Here is a 19,684-nt window from a genome sequence, read left to right on the forward strand (position 1 = left end):
GTCCCAAAGAAATGCTAGCTGGTTTTGGCAGCTTCAGAGGTACTGTTCTGTGAGAGGTTGACCTGATCATTCATCAAAAATGAAAACAGAAAAATTAAACCTGAATGCCCAAAACCAAAAAATTTCCAAACCAGTCTTAGAGAGCAAGAATGAAATTTTCAATCTATCACTCTGAGTGTATTCGTTAAAGTGTCAGAAACTGGGACAAACACTTCCCATTTAATTGAGGACTAATATTGCTGGGCAGCTTTTAAATTCCAGCCTTAATTTACTTTTCAGAGTCAATGAAATCCTTTACCTTAATGCACTAGGGTACTGCAGAACATGCAGATGGGCTGCACAGAACCTTTCTGTCCCAGAGAAAAATTCACTAAGCCCAATCAGTAGCAGGTTGAATTTGAGGAAGACTGAATTCTGTGAAAGAAACTGCTGGATGGTAAACATGTATTGTAAAAAGATGCCTTCTGTATGCTAACAGACATCCGTATAATTTCTTTTCTTTTTTAAATGAAAAAATGGTAATGGAATAGGAAAAGAAAAATCAATAATGTCCACGTGGGATTAGTTCAACATGGAATATACTCAGTGAAGTAACTCTGGATATGAAGTTGAGCTACTGAAGTAACACCCACTTGATCAGCCCAACGACTGTTTAGAGGGAATACAATCCAGCAGAAATGGATGAGACCCAAAGTCCATCTAATTAATCACTAAAAGTAATCATAACCAGATGCATTACAAATGGTGTGTGAGCACTAAAGTAACTCTACAAAGCTTTATTAACTCCTAATTCCCTATGATTAGAGCAACATGTTGTATGAACTACTAAAAGCACTAACAGAAAAACAATATTTTTGCAGATGAGATTGTATAGGTTTCCTTTACACTTTTCTTGATCATAGCTTCTTCTGAGGTAACACTGCTTCTGGCACCTGGATTGCAAGAATTTGTCAAAGTTATATTTCATTGATTTTAATAAAGAAAACAGAATATGCCAAAACCTAAAATGCATGTTCATCTTGTGTCTATCCTTAAGAGAGCTTTATACGCTAACACAGCGATTAAACTTGTCTTGCATCCATCTGTATGTGCACCCCTTCTTGGTGTTACATACCCAGCAGTTTTCTCATGCCTTCCATTTCTTTATATAGCTCTTTTGGAAACTAATACTTTTGGGCTGATTACTGGGAATCATTTTCACTGTAGACTTGTTCTGGTATGCTACACTGATTTACTAGCCCACACATCACTTAAGACAATTCCCAGAAATCTCAGTCAAAAACCTGTCCCTGATCATAACTTCCTTTAGAAAGTGTGAAAGTCAACAGTGATGAGCAGCTTAGAGAGGGAGCCTGGACAGAGATCACAGGGTACAGCAACTGCAATAAATTTCTTTCTTTAATGTGCAGTAAGATAGTGGACAATTTTTTACGGCTATCAAGAAAAACAACAGCTAATGCTGAAGACACTGGTTTTCTCAAGGAAGGGAAAATATTTTACTGGCTGCCAAGGAAAGGCCCAATCTGGTGGATCTTCACTTGGGAAAAAAACAACTGGAGTGTTTTGTTCCATTTAAGGTAGTAGAGTCAGTAAAGCTAGCTAATTCCTGTACAGTTATGTGCAGGACTCTGAAGCCTAAGAAATGAAGGGAACAGGTAATAGAAGAAATAAGAAGCTCCAGAATTTTTAGTTATTATGGAAGGTCTGGCTAGCGTTACCAGGAGCAAGTGTAGCAGGGTAGAATGACTGTGTAAAGACTTGAAGATGGAGAAATGGAGGTTGATTGTCCTGCCCTTCTCCAAAAGTAGAGTACCTCCACAAGGTTTCATTATACTTGATACAGAGGGAGGTGGGATTATGCTGCAGCAGAAGCATCAAAATGAGGGAAGTCCTCTAGGAACAGTTCTGAACAGAAACAGAAGAAATTCTGCTGAAGGAGAAGAAGGATCTGGATACTGAAGTTAGTGAGTTTTGATGCTGAACAATAAAGAAGCAGCGTTTCACGCTTGTGTATGCTACATGGGGATACAGAGGAAGAATGGTCAAGAATGATAACAAAGGATGTAGCTTAGGTACCAGAGTCTCTGTGGAAATGTACAATAGATTTTGAATCTATTGAATCCCTGGGAAGGTTACTGATATCCTGATTAGTGGCTGCAGAGCCTCCGGCACCAACACTGGAGGCAAGTCAAAGACGGCATTTGCAGCAATGGGATTAGTCTCTCCAACTACCTGACAGGATTCCACAGTAATGGGTGGACAGGGTGGAGGGGCACCAGAGAAGGTTAAACTGGACCATGTTCTCTTGCTGCAGATGCTGCAGAGATAATTAACAGGCACAGGGAGATCCTGTTCTTCAGATTAAGACAAAATGAGCAAAAGCAGGATGTGGACCATCTTGGAGCCAAGAAGGGGATTACGTCGGCAAAGCAAGCTGGCTACACCCTAGATCCAGTCCCGGATGTCTGCAAGTAGCTAAAGAATGTAGAGGTCAAACCTGCTGCCTTGATAAAAGAGCTGGAACATTCAGAAAGTGAAGCTGTTCAACAGGGCAAAAAGTAACAGCTGGCAGAACTAAAAAACTGCCCAATTTTTCATGTAAAACACAGTGCAAAGCAGCCCCCAAACTGAACACTTAGTGACAGGAAAACATGGTAGGCTCTACAGAGCAGACTGTGTTGTCTGTAAGTGTGGAAGTTCACTCACAGTTATGAGCAGCTGTGGAAATTTTGGGGTTTGAATGGAGGTCCTTCATTCTGGAGTATGAGTTTATCTTGGTGTCTTGGGAAACTCAAGATTTGCAGAGGCATCTTTAAAGCTCACTTGCAGAATGTTCTTCTCCGCCTGTATAAAGAGAACAAAAGAAAAATCTCGTCTCAGTCCTATCTCTGGAAAAAGCCATTCCTGGAAAAGGAACAATGAAACAGGTGTTTATTGCCTTCTGGAAAGCAAGTCCTTGCAGAATGGCATGAACACACAAAAGATCAGTAATATGGAGTATTCATGAGCTCGGTGGAGCCCAGGGATGAGAAAAGAGGAGCAAATGGTTCTGGCAACAACAAGAAGAAAACATGACTCTTACTTCAGGGGCATTGTAGTTCATGCAGACAAGAAGCCTGTATCCTCCCTTTTCGTAGATGTAGAGATGCTGTCAGGAGAAGGACACAGACATTCCTCCATCTCCACAATGAGGTTTGATGGGTACAGAGAGAGCTGTAGGAAGTTGCTGTGAAGCTGAAGAGCCTAAAAGCATACCTTGGCTTGGGTGAAGGCCAAGGGGCACACTGACCTTTGTATTGCAGTGGGGCTAAATAAATGAAAACCTTCCAGGGCCTGAGGATGCCTTGCTCTGGGTATAACTCTTGTAACTGTTAAGCTCGGAGGCAAGGGACAGCACACTTTCCTCTGTGGTGTCTGGTCACAGTGGTGCTGAAGCAGGCTGTACAGTTAGGGAGCAGTTCTCTCTTTCCTTCTGGCTCATAGGCCAGTTTTGAACATTTGACAGTGTGTTTCCTTCCCTTCTTGACTGTCATTATCTAATGAGGGAAAAACATCACTTCCTAAACTGATCCTAAACTTGTCACTAAGATTTGGACTGAATGCTGTTGTCTACAGCTCTACAGCTGTGGATGGAAGAATATTGTTAATCAGGGCTGACTTTATCTACAGTTGAAATTTAGGGGGGCACTGGCAGCATATGCAGTCAAATGCAGAAGCTCCCATCGCTGCTGACTTAATGGAGCTACTCCAAGACATTCTCTCTATGTAAAAGGCTACAGCTTTTGTAGTAATGCCCCCAGTGTAGGAGCCCTTATTGAGGTGAAAGTTGCTTTGAGTTTCATGAGACTGACGGAGTAAGGATCTTAAACAGACAAATTTTGACCTGTCTTAAATAATTGTCTGAGAAACCAGAGCGCTACAACTGATGAGCAACGGCATTTGGGCTGCACAGGAGGAAATTTTGCCAACTGACCATTGTAACTTTAATCTCTTGGGCCAAGTTGGTGAAGTTTACATCGTGGTTGATCCATTTCACACCAGTGAAGATGTGTCCATCAGTGCCTTAGCTGAGGTTAGATAAAACCACATTGCATCCTTTTATTTGTCTTTCTTTTCATTTGATTGGATTCTCTGTCTATGAGGCTTCACTTCTGGTTTATGATGATTTTTTTCTTCCCTATTCCAAGCACTGGGGGTGTTACTAACATGGACATTTATCATGGGAGATGAAATGCAGAATTTTTAAAGTATGGGCTATGTTCACACTGAATTTTTTACATTTTGCATAGCTACCCGTCCAATGACATGGCTCTCACAGAAACCCTGACTCATGCAGGTCAGTCTATCCCTATAAATGTTGACTGGCAATGCAAATGTAGTGCGCTACTTCTGCAGGAGTCCTGGTTTGGGCTAAATTGTAAAAGATTGCACTGAGAAAGGTTGAAATGCTAACACAAAAATGCATTCACGTCTTTATGCAGAATACCTCTGGGGAACCTAAGAAAGGGAGAAAGCTAATGTAAAATTAAAATTGCTACCTTATGTAAGCTTCCAGTGTTTTAGTTGGTGGCTCTACATACTTTCTTTGCTCTGTAACTATAGGTTAGGTCCATAGTTGGGAAAATCAGCTCATTTCTGGCAAAGTTGAAGAATTTTTACCACCTAAATATTTGGCTGCATGTGTATTTAACATCCAAAATGTAGTAATTTTGTTAACAGTGAGCTCCAGGGCACCTGTTGCATATAAATAACTACAGATTTAATTTTCCTTATATTTAATGTTAAGTGTTTGTGAGAAATTACAAGGCTATGTTTGTGGTAAAAGGCTCTCAAAATAACAGCAGTCATTTGGCAAACAACCGTCATGAGAGATGGCTTTTAAATCACCCTTCTTAAACATGAGGTATGTTAAATTAAGAAATGTAACCCATAACTGCTTAAATCATGGCTTGCTCCTATCTGAGCTTCAATGTATTTACATTTTGTTTAAAGGACTTACAACCATCTTATTAACGATTGCAGCCAGTTTGAAGCCTATATTTATATTGAGATGGAGAGGATGAGAGCAAGCTCTTTTGCCCTCGGCAGGCACTGGGACAGTCCTAGGAGTTCTTTGATAGGAGAGCAGTAACTTCATGGATTCGCTTCTTCATGTGGCCTAGATAAGTACTTGGGAGCTTCTTTGCTGCAGGGCACAATGGAGGACATAGGGGCATTTAAACCTTAGTCCCTCCTGTTTCTGTCCAAGTAGAACATCTAAACAGCACCTGCCAGTTACCTGTGTTTCTGTAAATAGAAAGGTAGGAAGAAAAGTGAGTATGGCAGGTTGCAGTAAACAGCATGATGTGGTCACTTGTACACGCTGGGCTGTAAAGCAGGCAGGGATGACTAATGCACGTTAGGAAATATAAATTGAAGCTAGAGAATACTTATGTTGCTGTAAAATAATGACAACGCAATTATTTCTTACTAAAAGTAAGAAGCTTCTTCCAGGAAAACCTTATAAAAGCTGTCACCATCCTCTGACTCAGATACTGCAAATCAAGGGAAGGTAAAACAAGAGAGAGGAGATGCTTGAAATGCAGATTAACCTCCAGTGTGTATCGCAAGATAAAATAGTGAGGAATCTTGAAGTTGTGCTACAATACTGTCAAGTAATAGAAAAGAGGTGAGCAAAGCTCTTTGAAAAGTTATTCTCTGAATATAAGTGTTACTAATCTGCTACCTTTCCAGCTTCCTGAACTTAGTTCAAACTAGGTCATTGAGGGCTAAAAAGAGCTTGGGTTTCCAGGTGAAGCATGTCAACAGCTGTCCACAAAAGGTGTCTTAAACTGTGGCATTTTTTTTATTGCTGAAAATTGTCTTAGACCTCTTCAGTTTATGCAAAGGCATCTCTTGATGTGCTTTAAACCCACAGTCTTCTCTAGTATCCTGATGTAAGAAGACATCAATCTTGCAGAAGTCATCAATCTTAACAATGGTATGTTTTGCCTTGTAGAATTTACAAGTATGAAGAAACAACTTCCTCCTTAGCAACAACACAATACTTTCCTATCTTCAGTTCCACCCCTTCATTGCACTGCATAATGCATTTTCCATGAACAGCAATTTATGTGTCCTCTGATTTCTTAATAACTGATGTAGCTTACAGTCCCTTTTCAGCTCTGTAGCTCTTCCCTTGCACACAGCCTTGAACCCCAGTATGGGCTGCTTGTTCCTACTTGCAAAAGGACATTGTAGTGAGGGAATAGGTTGGAGGAGAATACTAGCCTTTGGAAGAGAAGAAAGGATCAGGTCTAATCTGAAAGTGCATATTGTGGGAACTGTATGCTGGGCATAACTGTCAGTCTTTTAATAGCAAGGGGCTATAAGGGAGGAGGCCATGAACTCTTCTGTGCCAGTCAGTGCTGCTTTCAGCCAGCTTTGAAAGAAATGAAAGCAACCCACTGTATGCCAAAAGGTCAACTAATGACAGCAGCGCATGGCACCTCTGCTCACACGTATTTGTGTGAGGCAGCAGCCTTTAGGGCAGGAGACACTGGAGGAGATGTGGGGACCTCTGTGAGGAGATGGAGGAGGAGGAAGGAGAAGAGAAACATGGAAAGGGGAGACACAGTCTTGGAGGGAGGCACTCTATGCCAGAGCACGGGGAACCCTGGAAGAAAGTGTGGACAGTGGAGGATGCACTGTGAAGGAGAGGAACAGTAAGAAGCAAGGAAGAGAGAAGAGAAATGAGTAAAAAGCAAGGAACAGAAGGAAAAAAACATTATGTGCTGACCCCAGCTTATCACACTGCCCAGTGCCTCGTAGAAGGAATTGGGAGGGACTGAGTATAACACCTTTTAAAGCAAGGGATGCCGAAACTAGGAAAGGGATAGGAGATGTGTTTAGCTGGAGCTGAGCTTGGGGAGGGAGGAGAAAAGGTCTTTCCCTAAGCGTTTATTTGTTTATGTCATCTCTTTCTCCCCCCAGTATCCCAGCCAGTGGTTGAAATTTTATGTTAGCTGCTAATAAAGAAAATCAAGCAGAATTCCCTGGTTGAGATTGCTTTGCCTGCAGAGACCTATCACACCTTCCACAGAACACAAAAGCCAGCATAGTGATTGCTGTGGATGTGAGACTTTGGAGATACAAATATCTTTGAGAAATCCATAGGAGCCGCATGTGCTCATCCATTCTGAAAACTCAAGACACCTAAATAAGAGTACAGACAGTGTTATTCTTAGAAACTATTCCCAGTGTGGCTATTGACTTTGTGTTTGTACAGCCTAGCCATTAGCTCTAACTATGCCCCTGCCTGTTGTCATCCTTCTTCTGCCATTTGTCAGTGCTTGTCTCTCAGTGACTTGACACTACTCTCATGCAACCAGGCAAATGCAAAAGTGGAGAAGTGCTGTCCAGTGGTGCACAGATTTCCCACCACCCTATTGGTATTTTAATAGAGCAAATTAAACACTCCATTTGCTTCTCATGAACAGCTGTATATTAGCTGGCTTATTGGAAGGTGATCTCTAAATGCTATAGAAGTTGCCACTGATACCAGTCTCCAGAACTGAAAAACCTCACCCTTACGTTGATACTTAAAACCCCAGCACTCTCCTTAGAGGGACCCGGATTAAGGAGACAGCAGTAACAGGGCAATTTTCAGCTTTTTGGTATTGATGTAGCATTGTTTCCACTGATGTCAGGTCACTAACTCTTTTTTAAAACCCTGTGCAGTATGCCCCACTCTCTTTCAAGTTCTTCACTACATGGGATGAGCCGTAACACTCTGTTCACAGTAAACTAAACGTACTCTTTCTCCCTGTGTTCTGAGTAAAGAGGCTGAAATGATTTACTTTAGAATTCGAAATCACAGTCCAGTAAATGTTTGGAAATGTGTTAGGATGGGAAGCTCTAGCATATGGTGGAAAACACACAGCTACATTTATACATTAAAGACACAATTTTTGTTTCAGTTTTCCAACCAGCTAAAGGTACAGAGTGAGTCTGTTCAGGTTGGTGAAGTTATGCACTGGGGAAAACAAGGTCAGAATCAGGAGCTTTTTCATTTTGTCCAGCCATGAACACCTCTGTGAGATGGTGATCGAGGGAAGAGCTAGGGTCATTGTCAAAATGAATGTGTCAGCTTTTATACAGTGTAGAAGGTTCTGCATTATTAGTTTGAATATTTATTGCTGTCTGTGAGACTCCAGTGCACAGTATTATGTCAGATTACAATCAGCCTGAGATCTCTGGAGTTTGCTTTCGGGTATTTGTATTTCTATGCCACTTGAAAAAATACAATGGTGGTAGGCTGAGTATTGAAATACAAGTCAGGAAACTCAAAGATACAGTTCCCTCAGTAACCATGTATCATCCAGATTGCTCCTAATAAGGCAAAGCATTAACAGCATGAACGATAACATCAACCACTTCACTGCACAAGGGCAATGGCAGTGCATTATGTCTGTAGAGAGAACCATAATTTAGAGTTGCCTGCCTTTTGTGCATTACTTGCTTCCATTCACAGAGCATTTTATGCACTCAAAATGCACTGCTACACTTTCACAGACAGTGTTGCAGTGATTTTAGGTGGGCCATGTAATAAGCACAGATTCTGGCATGGGTTTTGTGATGGGTGATGTTTCTAGGGGAGAAGCCCACTGGGGAGAACGAGGAACCGTGACACTGTCAGCCAGCTGAGAGTTTAGTAATTGCTAAGATCAATAATAGCACAGGCCATTTCTCAGGTAGGTGAAAGACTCATTTATGGATTTTGTATTTGCAGCAAGTCAGGTTGGGCGCTGTAAACCTTTAAAAATACCCCCACCAAAAAAAAAAAAAAGAAAAAAAGAAAAGTTTTGCTTTTAAAGTTGTCTGTTTCTCAAAGAACTGACATGACTGAATTCATCCTAATTTACAGATAAGCACCGGCGTGTTAGTCTTCACAGTTCCTTGTCTTTTTCCTCACCATAAGGGACATGGAGGACAGATTCTGGTCCTGTTGAGGTTGGTCACTACTGATTCCTGCCAGACCAGCTCTCTGTAGCTGGATAGCGGCGGATGCGGCTGTGCCCAGCTCTGGCGATGCAGGGAGCGGGCCAGGCACGGAGCCGAGGGCGGTGGGAGCGCCGTGACCCCACAGGTAGCTCAGCGCCCCTGTTCCTGCAGGTTTTGCCGGGGGTCCGCAGCAAAGGCCACCGGCGAGGAGCTGCGGTGCCTCTCATGCATCTGGGAGCGCGGAGTTCTCTAAAGCCAGGCCACTATCCCACCGCGGAAAAGTGGTACCGGATCGGCCATGCACAGCCCCGCCGTTTGGTTTTGGCTGCAAATGTGCACGCCCACATGCAAATAGCGGCGTCCCCGCCCTCCTCCCCCCGCCCCCCCAAACAGGAGCCGCTGCAGAAGGAAGGGGAAAAATAAAAAAGCGAGGGATCGGAGACGAAGACAGGAGAGAGGAGAAGGGAAAGAGGAAAAAGAAGAAACAAAAAGGAGAAAGGACACTAAAGGAAAAGCGAAAAGCAGGCTGCTGGGCGGCCCCAGCAGGGAAGGGGCAGGCGACCCCGCCGCGGACGCTCCGCGCCGCCCTATAAGAGCGGCTGCGGGGCGCGGGCGCCCGGTAGCGGCACTGGGGTCGGCGTCGGGAGTGGTTCGCAGAGAGCGGAGCGGAGGCTCGGCAGCTCTCGGCTCGGCTCGGCTCGGCTCGGCTCGGCTGAGCGCAGCAGGGCTGAAGTGAAGTGAAGTGAAGGGAAGGGAAGGGAGCTGCGCTGAGTTGTCCGCGGGAGCGACGGCGGCTGCTGGAGGGAGGTAGGCGGCGGAGGGAGAACAGAGCCGGACAGGAGCTCGGGTTAGTGTTGTTTTGTTTTGTTTTCGATTTGTGGCGTGCTGCCGCCCGCTGTGCCCGGCGTGACTCGGAAGAGGGTTTATGGGGTAGCGGGGGATTGGGAAGGGGTTAATAATAGTGGTGTTTTTGGGGGTCTTAGTTGCTTTTTCGGTTTTGGTTTGTTTTTTGTTTTTCGTTGTTGGGTTCTTTTGGTGGGTGTGTGTGTTGTGCTTTTGTTTGGCTGGTTTGGGGGGGGCGCGTTAGGGACTTTTGTGTGTGCTTATTTTGGTTTTATACATGTATAATTATTTTATTTTAGCTGATCCTGAGCGAGGCGACTTTGACTTGGCAGCGCTCGTGTAGGGTGGCTCACCTTACCACCGCCGCCGCTTCCAGCCCTGGTGGGTGCTGCGAGATAACGGGAGGGTTTTCACCCCTTCTGCTCGTACGCGAATAAATTCCGGGAAGAAGGATGGGGACGAGGAGGCGGAAAAAGGGGAGGACAGGACCTTGGGATGGGGGGGGGGGGGGAGGTGGGGGGTGTAAAAATAAACGATCGTTACGGCCGCTTTTGTGATGGGCAAGGGGGTTAAGCTGCACACAACAAATCCTGCTTCTGCATGCCAGGCTGTTGTTAAGCCTGGACTGCTACATTACAACATATCATCAGCCTGTTTCAGAATAACTGCTGCTTAGTTCTGGAAGTGCACAACTGCCCAGATGCTTAAAATATATCAGGAAAATACTACAATTATAAATTGAAATTTCATATTAAACAGTATTTTTACATGTTTTAAATCGGAAGTGCTGCCTTCCCTCCACCCCCGTCCCCTCAGCTGTTGGCCTTGGTCGTTTTAAGGTTATACAAATAACTTACTTGAAGGATCGAAGTTGGTTTTTAGTGTGTTGGAATAGCTCTTACTGAAGCGAGAGGAATGTAAACATGTGTTTACATACGTGTGAACATGCGCTAAATTGAAGCCTAAAGATGAGTCGCAGTTTCTTAAAAAGTACCAATCTGGTACTTTTGGAGGTGTCTTTGAAAATGAGTTGGTGCTTGTACTGCAGAGAGCAGTCATATCTTGAGGATATTCCATTAACAACAGATGGCTGTAGAAAGGCTTTTGTAATGGAGCAGTCTCAGTTTTGAAAGAGGGTCATGGTAGTATGCATTCAGTGCAGATGCTTTTTGTGCATGGCCCTTATGGCACAGCTTGCCTACCTAAAAAGCGTGAGTGGGAATGCGTGCCGAGACTTTCCCGTAACACAGGTCACTGCCTGATTAAGCTATACAGATAAATGGGTACTATCTGGGACTCTGCAGTGTGTTACTGATGTAACAGATATAAGTGCTGTTGGTGGGTCTTCACAATTCACTGTGCAAACGTGAATTAATTTATGTGAGAGTGGTATGAAACCATCTGTATCTTCTAGGGTCTGGAGAAGTAAGGGCATGATGCCTGCAGTGTTCTGGAGCACCTTATTTCTCATGTAATGATAATTCAGTAGGGTTGATTATGAGGGTAAAAATTAGTAGCCAAGTCTTGACAAAGTATGGATAAAAGTTTGGTAGTGTGGAGCATGAGGGAATTAAAGTTGAACCTGGTTGAGAGTGCGCGGCTTTAAAAACATGATAAAAATCACTGCTTTTCTTACACTCGCTGTAGGTGTTTTAGGGAGATACCTGCTAGCCTCTGTGTTGCAAGAGATCACAGCTGCTGTCATCTAGGTTCGAGTCTAACAATCAAGCAGCTAGCCCCAACCATTCACAGCAGTTTTCTCCAGATAAGTTGCTGCTGCAGTGCACTTAGCCATATGATATGAAACAAACACCTCTCATAGCTAGCTATATGTTCGATTTTGGCATTTGCGGGAGTTGTGGTAATCCTTTGGGTATCAGTTCCAAATTTCCTCTGAATACATCTGCATAGCAGTGCAAGCAGGTATGTTGAAAGTTTCTTAATGGTGTCACCCAGTGAGACTGAGGCACTTTGATAAATCAGTTTGCCACAGGCAGCTGCTGGCAGACCTTTTTGTAAAGCTAAATTCATTTTCAGAAACACTTCTTGCCTGATGCTATTGGTGTAAGCATAGACTTGGTCCGGCACACCAAATTCAACATCCACCTTTACAGTGTAAATAAGAGGGGCTCCTGGTGAAATGCAGAATTACAGAAAATGAAATCCCAGGAATTTAAAAGACAGGTAAGTAAAACTATTTTTGTCTTTGTCCAGGAGTGGCCTTTACTCTAGCATTCTATAAGCTGAACTGGCTTTGTGAGGGTAAAACGGTCTCCTGTGGTTCAAGTCACAAGCCTTAGTGACTTGAAGAAAGCAGATGTGGATTTCCTAACCACATTCTGGGCTGGAGCGTTTTTTCATGTGTTAGTCAAGTGTGATACACATAATTCATGAAGCAAGTCTCCTTGCCTTCATCTCTCCAAGCCTGTTTTCTCACCAGTGAGTTCACCTGGCAGAGTCAGACCCACAAAGACAGCAGGAGGAGGATGGGTCCTGAGCTCATCCATCTGTGGCCAGATGTGATCAGCTCTGCTAGTGTTTATTGCATGCGTTGCACCATGAAGGCAGAGTATTTCTTGGGGTGTGGTTCCTTCAGAACTTTAATCCAGAGTAATTGAAGGTTGCTACTGAGCTGGTAATGGACCTGCTTCATTTTCCCCTGACTGCCCATTCTCTTCTCTCCTCATCCATCTCATTCTCTGTGCTGGCACTGGAGTTCACCAGCTCATGGTGAGTGACTGAGAGCAGACTCTTCGCTTGGTGATAGTTTTTTATTTATTGTTTGGGTTTTTTTCAGCATCGTGTGTTTAGTCTCCTCATGGCTTTGTGAGCACTGGTGCCTGCACAAAGACGATGACAGAAGAGCAGAAAGGGAACCAGACTACCACTTCGTTTAAGTAACTTCAGAGCAGGCACCCTTGGTGTTTATATAGCTCTCCTAGGCTGCGCAACACACCAGATCTTGAAATAAGTCCAGAGGCCAATGCTGACCAAACACCACAGGGTTTCTATTAAGCTGGTTATTCTGGGTGACCCCTGCTGTAGAGGGGCTAGAATCAGGATTCACTGCTTAATAAGACATTTTATACATGTGACATATTTTCATGGTTTATCTGAGGCAGGCAGGGGCTCTACCCACTTTTCCAGGTCAGTCTTAGTAGAAATGCAGTCTCTGGATGAAGATCTTAACTTGAGTGCTTGAATGTTTTCTGTGCAGTTAATGGGGACATACCTTTGCAGTTTACTGGTACTAAGAGTATAGATTGAAAACACCATGGTGAGACTCCACTTGCAGTGTTCAAAAGATGATTGCCACAAAAACGTTGAAATATTTCATGTTCTGTAGGTACGTGTCATGTATTTCTTTTGGTCGTGTGAAAGTCGCACAGAGCAGCTCAGACAAATTAACGTGATCTGAACTACTAACTGGAGCACCCTGTTCTCTATTTTTCTTCTTTTTTTTTTTTTTTGTCTATTTCTTTAAAATGTGTGGCAGCAAAGCTAGTCTTGTCTTTTTTAGTGTTTGTCATTGGGGGGGGGAAAGCATGTGAGCTTGCCTCAAGGACTGAGAGGGAGAGAGTGTAGGATGGAAAACTGTTGATGCAGCTTTCCTGACACAACAGGCTAACACTGTGGGAAAAATGGGAGTATTCAGACCTTTATTCACTGTGTTATTAAGTGAAAAAGCTTGGTCATAGATAGTAAGAATGCACATCAGTTTGAATGTCATACATATCCACACACAAGCTAACCTTTTTCCTCTTGTGTTGTTTTCTGGAGGAGTGTTGCTTAGCAGAGCTCTAATTAGAGTCTAATGTGATGAGATGGGTTTGTGTTATGCTAACTTTGTTAGGGAACAATTGATATTAAGACAGAAAACGGAGAATGGAAGAGCCTTTCCAAGGCTGTTCTGGTTTGGGCTAGATAACAAGGTCATTCTCTGGGAAAAGAGCAAACAAAGTCAGAGATCGGCAGAGATCACAGAGCACGCAGTTCAGAGATCACTCTAGAGATGTGGTTTTCTTTTTAGCAAGTAACAGGCAGGGCTGTCTGGAAGATAGAGGTGCCCAAAACCTGTTACCACCCTATTTGCTTGGCTCCCTGGAACAATCTACAGTTTTACTTCCACATTTCCAAGTGAATGCTTGTTACCGGGAGCAGGCAAGCACACTGTGCAACTAGTACTCATTAGCGTTCTTGATTGTTAGCTTAGTAAATGCTAAAATTGAGCCATGTGGACACTCTCAGGGCAGTGGTGGTGGTGATGTAGATGAGAAGAGCAGGGCTAGGAAGCAGGAGAACCTGGTTCCCAGCACCTGTGCCCATCTTCTTCTTTCCTTTTACCTGCTTTCAACATGGTTGTAGCAATGACATGACAAAAGCTTGTGCTTTTCACAAAGAGGCATGAAAGTGTGTGTTTTTTCTCACCTGTGGCAGGTAACGCATCTTTTTAAAGACAGCGTTGCCAGTGTCTGCAACCTGGGTTTAAGTCCCAGGTTTTAAGATGTAGTGTCTGTTTTTCCAGTGATTATTTTTTTTTTTGCCTTCAAAAGGAACAAGTTATGATGTGTTCTTTGTCTGAGAGCTGTATTCGTGGGGAATATACTGGTATTCTAGGGATCTGTTGATGGCTTTTTTCCTCTTCCCCATATTGTAACTATGCTCCCATAACAAGAGTCTGCCTGTGGCTGCTATAAAAGCAGAATTAGGAACAAATCTGAATGGATTAAAAAAATCTGAATCCTCAACCGAACAACAAAACAGCACCGATTTTTTTAATTTTTTATATTTTTTTTTTCTGAGCACAGACACACAGACATTTCATTCCGGTAGCACTACAGGAGTCAAAGTTCAAAACCTACTCCTCCCCTAAATGAAACATTTGTACTTAATAAACTAAATTGATCCTGCATTTTGTATTTTTGTTTTACTAATAGGCAGTGTGGTTCTTATCTAACTTCTTTGTTTAAAAGTATTTTAGATATTTTAATTATTCTTTACTCTATTAAAACAGAGCAGTAATTCATACTGCTTTGTTTCCCAGCTCTCTCAAACCTGTATTTAAGTATTCATCCAAAAGTAAGCACTAAGATTTTTCCTACTGTCTTTGGAGAGATCTGGACTTGCTTCCTTCTTTTAGTAAACTGATACCATCACCTGTACACAATCTGTTTTGAGACTTTTTTCAGATCATATTTTTGGTGTGTTATTTTGCTGTTCTCCTGATTGCCATGTCTTCCAGACCTTAATTCCTAGTTCTTCTGACCTGCTTTTAATTTTCCACACTACTACATCTATCTTCCCAAATGTATTTATATATAAAAGCAGACATAATTACAGTCAATTTGGTTGTCTGTGGGAGTAGGCTTTCGCTCTGTTGGAACTTTCTCAGCATCATTAAGGACAGCCTAACCTCAATAAAAAGAATAAATAAGTGGTTTGGATCCTGTATCTACTAAAAGCTTGCAGAACTTTTGTTCACAATTCTGTCATGCAAGCTTACTGCTGTTCCTTTCGGTATTTCATGCCGCTCCTGTGCTTACCTGAAGTGTTCTCTGTTCTGAGCCATATGCTTGAAATTTGGTAGGCAGCAGCTCTTCACCTGTGCTTGGTTCCTTGAAACTATTAGAGCAAACATGGAGCTCTGTCCTGAATCCTTCTGCATCATGAGATGTAGCTTAGGACATGAACAAACTCTGTCATCTTTCTCTTAGATCTATCTGTGCATGATGTTAAAATAGCTGTATGTTAGCCTGCTTTGCAAGTCTAACTGTTCTGCTGAGCCGACAGGTTGCAGCTTCAGCAGCAGTGGGGGTATGGGTTATACAGCTGGAGTTAAAGAATATAAACTGTGTGGAACAACTGCTCCCTCTGTGGATCAGGCAAAAAAGGGAAGATTGGCACACGCTTTCTGGCACTGCTCCATGCTAGCTGCCCTGTGCCACAGCAGGCACCTGGGCTTCCTTATCATGTCTGCCAATTATTTTCATATTCTTTTATGAATAATCATAGAGATAAGTGGTTATTGAACTCTGTATTGGTTGCCAAGATTGATCAGAAATTCATTCCTCTCCATAGCTGACACTTAACTGCTTTCAAAAGTACTTGGACGTCTGTTTATCACTTCAGTGAATTACTGACTTCCAAATCCATACAATTAGATGGTAGCCATGTGGGAGCCAAGGTCTTCTTGTAGGCTTTAAAGGATCAGACTTTGCTTAGGCTGACAGTGCATGCTAAATACTGCCTTTGCCAGTTTATTGCTTTTTTTCCAGCAATGTCATTTCCTGTCATTGTGCTAGAGGCTTTTTCTTGGCTGATGTTTTTCTGCATAGTTTAGGGATATTTTCGTTTCATCTGCTGTTACTTACATCTATGCATCAGATATCAGTGTGCTTGTGTAGGTATCAAGCTTAACAGTCAGCTTATTTTTTATGCCAGTGAACCTCAAAGGCACCACTGGGATATTTTCAACAGTATAAGCCATGTTGTATTCTGCTCTGCTCGTGAATGTACATGCTGGTTTATGGCATGATGGTCCCAAATAGCAAAGATTAAAGAGAAAATAACAGTAAAGGTTCTTTTGATGTTACAGGGCAGGCATACACCTCAAACAGCAGTTTAATCTTGTACTGTGTGCAGTTTGTGTCCGTGTCTTCTCCCAAAATAAAGAGCAAGTTATAAAACCAAGATGCATAACACACTCCTTTCCAAAATATCTTTATGGAGGTGATGGCAAACCTGCAAGACTTGGTAACTTTGCTGAATAGAAGATGCAAGCATACCAGTGATGCTCCCTGTACTTTGCAGTAGAATCACAGAGCACCTCTCAATGTTACACTTCGTTAAACCAGATCTGTGCCTGCTTTGGCTGAAGTGATCCAATGACCAGGATGTGCTATGGAAAAGGTTGTGATGCAAAGTGTTTCTGTCCTAACACCGTCTGAACTCATGGCTTTCTTTTCCTAAAAGTTGATGAGGCTGATGACTTTCATGGGGAAGCCCTGGCTTCCTTCTCCTACTCGAACCTGCTGCCAAGCAGAAAAGTACCTTTTCCAATGTGAAATACTTCACTGTTTTTCCCAGTTGCAAAGATAATGTCCTTAAGTGGGATGCGTCATCAGCTGGAAAAAGAGGCTGAGGCTGTGTAACACAGCCTTTTGCAGACTCGGTACTGACGATATCGTAGTTGCTCGGAGATCAAAGCTTAATGGCATGAATTGAGCTCAAATGTCGCAATTATTATTTTAGCAGGATGTTCTATTATTTTGAGATTCCACTAGAGAAAAGCTCATTCTTTGAGAGCTAAAAAAAAAATATCTGCCAATATGGACTATGGATTTTTGGACATTGGCCGTGACAAAGCAAATTACCTTGTGTGTTTGCTTTTGCCAAAGAATGGACTAGGATTTGGCTTTTTTTTTGTAGGGGTAAAAAAGGGGACATTCAGTGTGATGTTGAAAGTTGAAATGCTTCATGTATTTTGCAATCTTCCAGTAGAAGCTGGGGTTTTTTGTTAAAATAGGTGACTGTATTTCATATTGAGTGTTATATTTGACATTTAAGAAATTGCTCTTGCCTAAGTCCGTGCCACAGTCTCTTTCACGTGCTTTTCTTCAGGTCAGTCCAGCTGTGGTGCGTGCAAGCTTGATGTCTTCTGTTGTACTGAAGCTGTGCTTGTTTTCACTAGTGGGCCTTTAGAGCATGCTACAAGTAACAAGAACCAGTTGTTGTGGTCATTCTGGTAGGCAGGCATTGCTCCTCTGTGACCTGGAACAGGTTTTGAAAACATCTGGGCATGTTGTGACACACAAAGGAAGCTTATAAAAGGCCCAGCCATGTGTCAGAATGTGGCTGCATGTAAATGTCTAAGGAGGCACTGAAGACCTTGGAAAACGTAGTTCGCTTTTGTATTGCTGAGTACTTTGTAAGCCAGTTCTTGACTCTCTGGGAGACTGTCCCCTATAGTTTAACTCTGACTGGCAGGGATGGGCCCACCTGTGGCTCAGAAATACATCTTAGGGGTTCAGTTCTTACAGAAGAGGAAAAATTGATACTCTGAAGAGGGATTTCAGGGCTTATTATGTTACTTTTGGGCCAGGTCTTTCAAGATCATTGTCTGCTCAGCTGTTCGTAGCAGAGCATTCAGAAGGGTGCAGCACGTAATACACTGACTTTTGAAAAATACATACGCACAGTCCTAGTGCCAAAGCTAAATACCTTTAGAAATCCCTTACTTTTTTGCCTAATTAGTTGGGAAACCAGACACCTGCCCCTAACATAACACTGTATTTACTCCAACTCTTGTCATAGCAAGATGCAGGCTCCCTTCCCTGTGTAGCAGCTAGTACAGTGGACAGAACCTAGTATGGGGTTATGTCAATAGCTGTTTTCATAGCAGCAGGTAAAGCAGGCTGTGAATATGTATTTTATTGTCAGCCTGTGCTAAAACTGGTGGAGTCCTTTTCCACTGATTGTCTCTGTCTCCAGTCTTTGGTGAGGCTGGGAACTTTAGAAAACATCTATTAGGTGTTTTGTAGGTGTGTGCCTGCTGCCTTAAGGATTCAGTGGATGAGTGAGGTGTTATGTGTCTCAGTTTTGTCTGGATCAGAGGTGGCAGGTTGATAGAGAGATTCCATTAGACTGTTTCATTGCTTCCTGATGTTTTGGCACTATCCTTTAGTATTTTACAGAATTTGATATGCTCCTCAAAGAGGTAAAAGGAGTTAAGCTGGTCCTGGATTAGCATGAAGGAGGATCTTAAAGTATGTCTGTCATACTAATTGTTGTTATTTAGAGCGCAGGTGGATGGCCATGTAGAAAACAATGTACTGGTTGCTTTCAGAATTAGTAGTCACTGGAGAAACAAGGCCAAAACCTGCTTACTACCTAACCTAAGGCCAGGTGGTGTGTGTAAAGTGATGTAAACTAGTAGAGGGTCTTGCCAAGAATTGCCACCCAAATACTGTTGCTTGTGGTCCTAATTAAATTGTTGCCTGCTGACGCAGAAGCTCTCAAATCCCATTGTTAGCAACAAGGAGTCAATGTAAGCCTTGTGATATGAGGTGGCTCATTTTTGAAGAAGAAAGCATTTCTCACTGATTGACTTTTTAGATGGAATGGGAAACCTGATGTCTGATATTCATTTGGCAAATGAGAGAGAAATGTCCTCTGTGGGGAGGTTATGAAAGACCTGCTTTTTAGTGTCTGTGTGTCTCTACTGATAAGGATCCTGTGTCCCAGGCAGCAGGCTGTAGGTTCAAAGCTCACACCTCCACTGCTGATCCTGCATTGCTTGTGATTGCTACAGAGTTTAAGGGTGCTTAAACCAGGACACTGAAGTGTAGGATCTGGTGGCAGTATTCTCATCTCTGCTTTTGTTTTGTTTTGCTTTGCTTTGTGGCCACAGGTGAGTTGCTTGAACTCTCTCTGCTGCTAATGCTTTTCATGACACCTTTTTGTAACTTAATTCAGGCTTTTCAGGTTAAACGACCTCTTTAAAAGAGAATACTGTTATTCTTACAAAATCATCATTGTTTGCGGGCAGTTTCGCCTCTTTCCTAGAGCTCTAGAAAAATAAGGTTTTTCACTTCTTGAAAGTTTGAGACAGGAGTATCAGATTTGCTTCTATGGGTTTTGCAAGCTCTGTGCGAGTTGTTTTGACCGCAGAATGGACTTCTCATTCTTTGTGCACTGGCTGTGTGATATGATATTATCTGCAACTAGGTTTCTAGCAGCAGGATAAAAAATTTCTTGCATTTGTCCACAGCTTGCATTTGGCCTTTTATCTTTTATCTGTTTGGCCAATCTCAACAGAATTGCTTCCTCCTCAGTCTCATTTGAAGTTGCATAGATGAAG

General features: G+C 42.7%; 1 protein-coding gene across 3 annotated transcripts in view; it reads left to right on the plus strand.

Annotated features, from left to right (window-relative positions):
- Positions 1 to 10,085: 10,085 nt before the first annotated feature.
- Positions 10,086 to 19,684, plus strand: part of ABCA1 (ATP binding cassette subfamily A member 1) — a 93,468-nt gene continuing 83,869 nt past the window's right edge. Inside the window, exon 1 of one of the 3 annotated variants that reach the window (XM_061364959.1) lies at positions 10,086 to 10,206. The gene's annotated coding sequence lies outside the window, so the exon portion shown is untranslated. Of the gene's footprint in view, positions 10,207 to 19,036; positions 19,235 to 19,684 lie in introns of those variants that run through there. The other 2 variants (XM_061364958.1, XM_061364960.1) reach the window with 2 other exon arrangements.

This window comes from Neopsephotus bourkii, unplaced genomic scaffold, assembly GCF_033783945.1.
Source record: "Neopsephotus bourkii isolate Nb327-2 ecotype Australia unplaced genomic scaffold, CSIRO-AGI_Nbou_v1 NB_1258, whole genome shotgun sequence".
Lineage (NCBI taxonomy): Eukaryota > Metazoa > Chordata > Aves > Psittaciformes > Psittacidae > Neopsephotus > Neopsephotus bourkii.